General features: G+C 36.0%; 1 long non-coding RNA gene across 2 annotated transcripts in view; it reads left to right on the top strand.

Moving 5' to 3' along the window:
- LOC107586693 (uncharacterized) overlaps positions 1-8153 on the top strand; it is a 61606-nt gene extending 53453 nt beyond the window's left edge. Inside the window, exons 5-7 of one of the 2 annotated variants that reach the window (XR_001609387.1) lie at positions 2796-2975; positions 4682-4841; positions 8088-8153. This is a non-coding gene — a long non-coding RNA (uncharacterized lncRNA). The remainder of the gene's footprint in view (positions 1-2795; positions 2976-4681; positions 4842-8087) is intronic. The other variant, XR_001609388.1, reaches the window with a different exon arrangement.
- The last annotated feature ends 535 nt before the right edge of the window (positions 8154-8688 follow it).

Here is an 8688-nt window from a genome sequence, read left to right as displayed (position 1 = left end):
TAGCAAATTAGCAAATGGCTGCAATATAACAAAGAGTGAAAAATTGAAGGGGGTCTGAATACTTTCCGTACCCACTGTATATATATATATATATATATTATCTTAAAGATGCACAAACAGAAACACACACTATAAAGAGTGTGAGAAGGGCCCGGTTACTCTTTGATAACCATCACATTCAATCTCCTCTCTTCACCATAATGAAACCGCGGCCATTTTGCCTTCTCTCAGTTGTGACAGAGTGATGGCTGTATGTTTTTTGACAGCGTTTTAAAAGGCGGCTTTTGTTGCAAATACAAATCCTGAGCCATGTATTAGTAATAGACTTTTTCTAACACGTTCCCACAAGTGTTGTTTCTAATGGACAGAGTGAGCCGTGGAGCTTTAATCTCACATTCAACACAGATGCGGTTGTCATTGGAACAGACTCTTAAGTCAGCTCAAGCGAGCACTCACCAACTTAAAAGAGCCAGGTGTTCAAAATCATTCATTGTTGTCAAAGACGGTTTGAGGCTTTAGCTATCGGAAGAAGCCGTTCTCTGAGTTGAAGGCATTTGAAAGCTGAAATTTCTCTGTAAACTCTCTTTCCCCAGAATTCCCAGTCTACTTGCTATCTTTAAAAACATTCTGCCTTTGTGTTTTCTCGGTGCTGCTACAGACCTGACAGTGATGTGGAATTTACTCATGGGTTATTTGTCAACATGTTCTACATGTGTAAACTAGAATGAGGTTTCCTTAATCTGAGTCCTAGAGCTTCTCAAAACTTTTTTCCTGTCTATTCTGGAGACGCTTTACTACATTACATTTTCATATTTATTAAATTTTCTGACATACTTCCATTTACATCTGTCTGAAATGGTGGAAAATGACAATTCTGAACTGTCAATTTAATAAAATCTAATTAAGAAGCCAAATTAAGAGAAGTATTACTGATTGCTTAATAAAAGAGGTATTCTTACAATACAGTCTGAGACACATTTATTTGTACTGCATATCTGAAAATAACAAAAGATGACCAAAGTGGTTTTAAAGTTAAATACAGATAAAATATTAAGTTCTTACCAGTAAAACAACACAACACAAGACAACACACAAACACAACACACCACACAACACAAGACGAGACACAACACAAGACAAGACAAGACAAGACAAGAAACACAACAAAAATCAAAACCCTAAACAAAGCAAAATAAAATAGTTTCACATTTATTATTTTACATACATACTGGCTTCCATTGTGAATATATTACTATTACTTTTCACATTGTAAAAGAGCTATGTATCTGATTTGACTCTTAAAATGTACTTTTGTTAGTGTAACCTAATGAAGTCAGGTTGATTGGGTCATATTAATATTTTTGACCTAATACACCCAGTTAATTTCGATGCGACCTCTTGAAATAAGAAAATGTTTCACTAAGACATTTTGTCAGGGAAAATACAATGAGCTTGACATTTGCTTTTAAATTCTCCATCCCACTCTTTTCTTTTTCCATTCATTTTACACTGTAAAAAGTTGAAAGTTTTTTTTATGTTACCTTAAAGAGTTATTTTTTGACTCTTGGAATCAGGTTGATATATTTGTCTTAATAAAACCAATTATTTTTGATGTTACCACCTGAAGGACATTTTTTCAGATACCTGATAGAACAGTGTACAAACCAAGGGACACATTCAAATAGATTAAAATAATTACTTATTATAGAATTGATTGAGCTTGATTATAGATTTAGCATTTTTAGGTGATCTATTTCTTTAAGGTGAATATTTGCCTTGTATATGAATTAAAAGCCCAGTTTGTGTCCATTTAAGGGATCCTGGCCCTTTATTGCTCAGCTTTTCGTGTTTTGTTGTTGTACAAGTATCCATGAAACAGGACTTTGCTGACCCAGGGTTGTGCCAACATGCAGCACACGCTCCAAAACCTTAGCAATGCCATTTATTTTCCTATAAAGATTATCACAGCCAATATTAAGGGCTGCCTGCATCTGCAGAGGGTTTGTGCAGAGTAAATGAAGGACTTTTGCTTCATTTGAATGTCATTTAGTGCTGAGATGTGAAAGAGTGAATTTAACGTTTTATGACTTCCATTGAATAATAAATGAGAACATTAAGGAAGCATACTAATGATGAATATAATTGGCTTTGGGTTTTTCCTTTAAGCACTTTTTGCACATTCGTCCTCCACCGGTGCATGATGGGATAACTCATTTAGAGTGTCCAAACATTTTGCCCTTGAGAAAACAAAAGTCATTGGATTTTAGCAGCTGCTATCCGACCGCTAAAGTTCCTCAACACACCTGATCAGATTTAATATTTTACTCATTATCTATTCAACTTCTCGGTGGGGTCTTTGTTTTAATATTAATCGCTAATGTAAGATCAGAAAGCAATCCCAATCACTAGATCTAGTTAATAAATAATGATGATCTTTAATACTTAATCGCGGTCAGAATGGATAAATATCAAGATGGACAATGAGTAATTTGCAATTAAGTATTATCAGATCAATATGAATGTGTTTTGTCCCTCTTATTGAATTCTGTTTTCCTCTTTGTTTTCTGTTTGATCTTTATTTACCCAGTCTGTGGACATGCTGTTCGTTGATAAAGAGCTGTTACTCATTCTAAAGTAGAAATCTATATGCTTCACAGGATTTTATGTGACCTTCTTATGCTAAAATCTTTTTGTTTCATTTTTATTAACCTCACTACTTCTCTACCCCTGCAGGAATTTTAAGCATGGTCATGTTGATTTTAAGGGCATTTAATTTCTCTCCCTCTCTCTTTTAGTTGCAGGCCAGCGAGGAGAAAGTTAATAGCCAGGGCTTAGAAGTCAGCCCGCTCAAGTCCAAATTACAGGAAAAGACAGAACAATCTCAACAGCTGCAAGATCAAATTCTCAAGCAGCAGGAGGCTCTAAGTAGGGCAAGCCAAACTCTCAAAGACACCAGGAAAGCAGCTGGCAATAAGGTAAAAAGAGCGTCTCTCTCTTTCTCGCTAGCTTGCTCTCTCGTCCCTCCTTCCAAAAAAAGGGAAAAAAGTTTCTCTGAACTTCTCTCCTCCCCTGTGATGCTGAATTCCCAGGATGTGTTATTTAGAAGAATACGGAGTCTATTACACAAATTTTACAGTGTCTTATCTAAATTTCACCATTCAGAGACAGCTTGTATTTGTGTTGGCGTTCACTGAAACGCGTACGTTACCATATTTTTGTAATCACAGAGAACTAACTTTGTGTAGAAAGAAAACAGCACGGCTGTGTCAAATCGAAACTGGCAAAGGATTCAGTATTTTAAGTGTTTTCTCAACAGAGCAAAGCTGTCTTCTCCTTTTTGCTTTAAATGACTATCAGATGAAGAAGGGTGGAAATGTCCAAGTGTGAACCTTCAGATGGGTTAACCTAATTTTCCCTGAGACAAAGTAGATGTTTGGCGATATGCATTTAATTTCCTCCACTGCAAAAACAACTGGCCGTTTAACCTCCCGACCCCTGCGAATAAATATATGTATAGGCAAACATAAGTGTCTGGTGATGGGTTTCAATTAATCTCTGGGACTTTTATCTTCTTAGGCAAACCAAACAGACGTTAAGTTCTGCATGGGTCCCGTTACTGTTTCCACATCTGCTTCTGTTTCGCTGTGAAAACCTTCTCTCTGATCTCATATGTTGAACTACTGTAACTTTGCCACTGTCTGTTTCCTGTTGGAAAAAGGGGAGAGGAGGAGGAAAAATGCGTTGAACAATAATATCTTTTGTTCCAGAGAAGTTCCTCCGTTAGCGCAGCTGAACAAATAGCCTTAATAGTTTGGTTTGAAAGAACTCCTCCCATCGCCGGTGTCTGATATTTATGCTTTCAGCGGCGCTGGACCAAGCCCTTCATTTTCATTTCTCTGGATTTGTTTGAACAGATCATCCCTTCCACACAGAGGAACGAGGTACACAGAGGGGTTTGTTTCTTCCCCCCTTTCCGAATGCTACTAAATTAATAAGATGTCAAAGACAACAAAACCCAGTGTTTTACTTGCTCGACCCTGGCCTCCATTAGTGAGGAGACATGAGGAAAGATAATTTGTCCCTCTGAAGTTAGTGCACATCAGAGGAGAGAGACAATAACAAAGGGCTCAGCGGCGGGGGCCATGATGCATTCCATTCCTCCTCACATTACCCATCAGCCCCTGCTGCCGACTGGCCAGAGTGACTTACGTGTACTCTTTGATGATGCATTTTATGTGATAATTTACAGAGTAAATATAGCAAAGTTTGTAATATTTTTGCTTAAAATGGGAATGCAAAAATACATTTTGCAATGGTCTACAATGTAGTAGTATACAGAAATTTTGCCTGCTGTAATTTACATCCATATTACAAACCTGGAAATGTGAAAAGGGTCCGTTAGGGTTTTGCTTTGCTTTGTTTTGCTTTGCTTTGCTTTTTGGTGTGTGTTGTTTTGTTTTATTTTGGTTGTATGTATATGTTATAATTATAAATACTATGACTATTTTGGAGATTCAAATACTTTCAAAATTGGTTTCTTCTTAAACATTGTTAACATTCTTGAGAAATTATTTTTGTTATATTTTTCAACAGTATACTGATATTAAAATGTTTAATAGTTGTGAGGCACATTTTTCCTTTCATCTTTGCTTTTTATAAAAAAAATCTTTTTTTTTTACAGATTTCGTCAGTAATTTAAGCAGACGATATTGAACCTGGCCGTCAGAATGACTTTGCAGTTCTCCTCAAACGTCAGACCCAACTCTCCTCGTAGAAGAACTCTTGTCAACTCTTTCAGTTCGCAAAGTCTTAATAAACCCGCTTCTCCATAAATATTGGATGTGAGTGTCACTCACTCGATTTGTTTATTTGCTTGTTTGTTGGTTGGATATATTACACTTATTCCCAGATCTCCCTCTGTTCTCTGTATAGGATGTCTAAACGTCAGATGGGATTCTCTTTTTGTCAGTATTTGAAGCCGGGGAGTGTGTGCAAGGAGGGGCCTTGGAGATACGAGCTGTAGTGATTGATTTAAAAATACCACCTCCTCCTTGATTTCAGGGGCTCCCTGTCCATAATGCACGTCTTTTAGCATAAAGTTCTCGTCTAAAAGTTGTGAGTGATTGACCCAGTTGGTGGTGGGTTGTGCTACGTACTAGCTGCTTGTGGCATGTTTCGCTTTGCTAAATAATCAACAAATGCTTGCGGCTGTCACAAAGTGGCAGCAGCGTAACTTATCAAGAGTGCAGTTCATAGTCGTATTTCGCATTATTTTTGTAATACTTCTTATGCGTCTCATCTAATGCACCGTAATGCGATTCCATATATCGTTGACCTTTATATTGGGGTCAGCTTACTACTTCTAAGATGCACTTCTATTTTATTACTTTTGCTCTGTAGTAAAGAACATATGTTCTACTTTGCAGAAAATTCAGTTTAGTCCTAAAATTATTTATCTGATGGTCTAAATGAGCTTCTGTAGTTTGACATTTAATTTGAGTTTGGAATGTCACAAAGGTACAATGGAAACAAAGTGTATAATAACAACAAATACGGCGTTGTTTTGCTACCTCCGTTTCTGCATTTCTAATGTGCTATAAAAGCTGATTTGCTTTTAATGTTTCATGAGAAGGTTACATCCTTCTTTTAGGAGCGATGCATTCACACTTTGCTTTTAGTCTTCGTTATTCTTCTTTTTTGTTTTCTCTCCCGGTGCTTTCAGATGCGGTTAATGTCAGTCGCTGTGCACTGGAGCACATCAGATGTCAGGCCTATGCAATTGTGCTACAATGAGCCTGTTAAATGTGCTTTGGAAGGGTGTAACGCAATATATTATGCATGCATGAAATGTACAAACACAATGAAATTATGCACTACAGATATGATACAGTTCTCTCAAGTCTTGCGGAGGCACTCTGTGATACATTTTAAATGCAATTTTTTTGTGGCCACCGGCAAAATGATGCTGCTGTCTAATGGTGCATTCATGGACATTGAAGAACTCGCTTATACGTACACACATGCACTCACGCTCACACACTCATTTTGTTGTGCATGCTTCAGATGACCTGAGCTTTTTGAATACCTAGAATTATTTATAATTTTGTATTAAACTCGGTATGTGAGTGCTTGTGGTCTTTTTATGTTATGATTTTTATTAATAACAGATTTAATCTTTTTTTCCCTCCTTTGTGATATGAAGGTCACATTGACATTTTTTGCTTTTATGATTTTATGCTTTCATAATGTTTTTTTTTTTTACTTTTTAAAGGCCTTTTATGTTAAATGTAATTGTTTTAATTGCATACCAGAACCAGTCATTATAAAAATATGAATTATTAAATTAAAAAAAACTGATAATTTAAACAAAACCTGAGCTAATCATAAACCATTTAAATGTTTAGTGTGCAAAAATCATTTACCAATTATTGCACAAATAACGATGCTCAGTTGTGGATTTCATTGTCATAACAACAGAAATTCTGCCTTTATTTATTTGTTTGTTTTATTTTCTTTTTTCTTTTTTTATTTATCAAGGTGCCAAAAGTGTCAGTTAAATATAATAAAATGTGATGTATGAGGACAACAACGAAAAATGTCACAATCAAGTAAATATCACTTGTCAGCAGAATGTTTATTGTGCTTCAATTTCAGGCAAGTTGTAATTTTGTCTTTTTTTTTTTTAATTAATTAATTTTTTTACATTTTTATTTAAATTAAATGCCAAGTGGGAAATTAACCTTCACACGGCAAAGTAGACTGTCATTTAAAATTTAAAATTTAATTTTTAAACAATATCACGGAATGTTTAGTACAGTACATAATTTGAGATGATGGAAATGATTTTTCTTTTTTGGAAATAAATGACAAATAAAAAAATTTATATTACAGAATTCTCATGAGATGTATGGATATCCATTGTTAGTGGACAAATAGTGCAAGTACAATTGAAAAAAATATTTTAAAGGAGTTTATTTGCTAAAACTGCCCAAACGTATACTTTTTTTCTAGTGTACAAACTTGTACTTTTTCTAGTGTATTTTAGTTTCACTCGAGGTTGCTGTTTTGAGTGTATTTAGAGGTCTTGAACTCTGACCAGACCTTTTCTTCATGTAAAATATCAGCTTGGCTCTGAGCCGGAGTGTTTGTCCTGGCTCTGAGCTACAATGCCTTTGCTACTTAGTTTCAGAGTGGAAGGCATCAGCCACAGACAGATGGCCAATACAAAATTGTTTAAGCTCTGTTTCGATTGATCCTGACTATGTTTGCATAGGCCACAAAAGCAATTATTCTCTGAATATAGCTTTGAAAGGACAGCCAAAAGCAAACAGAAATGCAGGAATTAGTGCAAATTGGAGACATTGGCGAGTAGTATTGGATGACAGGTTAGCCCTTAATGAAGGGGAAACTGCGGTAATTAAATCTCAGGCTGCATTTGTGTGGCTCTGCGCTGTCCAGCTGCTGGAAAGGCATGCGGGAAAAAGTGGTGAAAAAACGTTTCGCTCTAAAGTTGCTCCGATGCTCTGTCATTTGAGACTGTTCTTCATGAGTGCAAGGTGAAGGTCAAGGAGCTATCTTGACTCCATCAATCCTGCGGACAGTTACAAACGACCTTTCACATCCCATAAGTTGCTCTATATGCCGAATTGGGGGCGATACATATTTCTGTGTTTAGGGGATGGGCAATGAGTGTGGTGGCGAGATTGGTTCGTTCACCCCCACATGATGATTGAAGCTAATATCTCATTTAAAGAAACAGACTGATGTTACAAAGGCTGAGATTGAAGATGTTGTTGAAAGCACAGATGGACACTCAGAATATAAAGAGACTTATTAGGCCATGCAATCGAACACAAAGACAAAAGCAAGAGAGAATACCTTAAAAATGCAGCGTATTTGTAGTGCAGTGTTGTCTTTGTCAAGCTGTTATTGCTAATATTATGTTGAAATAATAGGTTTAGAAAAATAGTGGAATGATACAAAACAAGCGAACGAGAGAAAGAACATACATCTCTGTTTCAAAATATCTTAGGATGAAACTTAAATGAAAATTAACATTGTGGTTGTCTGTGATTTGTTATTTACAGATTTACTAGAGGCGAAAACAAAACTGTAGCTGCCTCAAAGGAATTACAGAAGACTACTGGAAAAAAAGGAGGCAAGTCTTTGAACAATTTTATTTGTTTGTTTAGAGATGTAGATATAGATATCACACACACAAAAAATCAAAATAAAATAAAGCCTCCAGTCTGACAGCATCCTTTTGTGTTACACGCCACATTGTCTGTAATTGTAATAAGATGTTTTGGGAGTGTTTCACATGCGATTGCTTCATTTCTGTGCTGTGTTCAGTGGCATCAGCAGGTGGAGAGATAGACATGGTGGAACCACAGGCGGAGGGTGAACCAGCTGCAGGGTAAAGCTATGAAGTCTATGAGGTTTGGAGTGTCTCATTTTATACCCTATAGAGATTATTATTTTTATTTTTTCTTTAAAAACACTTTTAAAATAGATTTCCTGCCACTTGGAGCCATATATTCCGAACAAAAGATTTTCAAGGTACTGGACATACTACCTGTACAATGTTCACAGCCCATAGCATACAACACACTCTTTTTGTTTTATTTTGTTTTGTTTTGTTTTGTTTTGTTTTGTTTTGTTTTGTTTTGTTTTGTTTTGTTTTGTTTT

This window comes from Sinocyclocheilus grahami, unplaced genomic scaffold (assembly GCF_001515645.1).
Source record: "Sinocyclocheilus grahami isolate Dianchi unplaced genomic scaffold, SAMN03320097.WGS_v1.1 scaffold85.1, whole genome shotgun sequence".
Classification (NCBI taxonomy): domain Eukaryota; kingdom Metazoa; phylum Chordata; class Actinopteri; order Cypriniformes; family Cyprinidae; genus Sinocyclocheilus; species Sinocyclocheilus grahami.
The sequence above is the reverse complement of the archived record's forward strand: the minus strand, read 5'-3'. Positions and strand labels throughout refer to the sequence as shown.